We start from the raw sequence: 1,130 nt of genomic DNA on the forward strand, positions 1-1,130 counted from the left end.
ATAAAAATTGACCTGTGTTTTTTCATGTTCTTTGTTGCCAAATATGAACCTGGTTCAAGAATATTATAAAGAGCTATTGTCTCAAAACAAGCAATTTTTACCCCAGAGTCTGTGGAACAGGTATTTTTTTATACTGGGCTCATGGGAAAAAATATTAGTGTTCACAATTCAATTGATTTGATCTGAGCAAACAAATATTCACAAGACAAAGGGTATATAGGTTAAATCTTGTACTTTATGAATTTTCTTATTTAATACATTTTTCTTCATATGACCTTATAGACTGATGAGAAAACCCAACAAGAACTATATTGGACATGTATTGACATATATAGGCAATTATTTCCCCCTAATAGTAATTTTCTTAAATCAGTATACCTAGTACCAGATAATTCCCTTTTGTTACAATGTAGTTTAAAGATTCATCTCCAAATAAGATATATAAATATACATCTTTAGTTATTTCAGCAGATCTATTCACATATCAAATAAAGACAAAGAGAGAGAAAAAAAATTACTAAAGACAATGTTACAACACTCCTACATAAAATATCTAAATGCCTGATTTTCATGTTTATTACACCAATTTCCCAATCAACAGTTATGCATGAATTTGACTAGTAATTTTGTAATACAGCAGTATAATTCCAAGAGTGTAAATTTGCTACAATATTCCATTTTGTACATTGAAAGTGTCCACCAGAAATTGAAACACTGATCCTTCTCACTGCTAAGCCAAAAACGATATATCAAGCAAGATCTTCTCTTGGGAAAATGTGAAACACTACTGAAGTTGAAACTTCAGTGGCCAAGATAAATATTGGCCCCTGAATATGAATTCAAAACAGAAAGAGAAAAAATGTACACACATACTGTATGGACAGCTCCAAAAATGCATACTTCCCTATCTGCAATTAAATAATTGTATATATATAAAATTCTATAAAACTAAATATTGCTAATTCGTATCCATATGCTAAAAATATATCTAATACTGTTAAACATTTTTCTCATTAACAAAAGAAATAAACATCTTGTAGTTTTCAATATAGAAATTATAATGTCATCACAGCAGGAGATTGTAAATGACCAATAAATAAAATAAATGTGCATACCTGTGTAAGTATGCA

The sequence above is a fragment of the Penaeus monodon genome, chromosome 29 (assembly GCF_015228065.2).
Source record: "Penaeus monodon isolate SGIC_2016 chromosome 29, NSTDA_Pmon_1, whole genome shotgun sequence".
NCBI lineage: Eukaryota > Metazoa > Arthropoda > Malacostraca > Decapoda > Penaeidae > Penaeus > Penaeus monodon.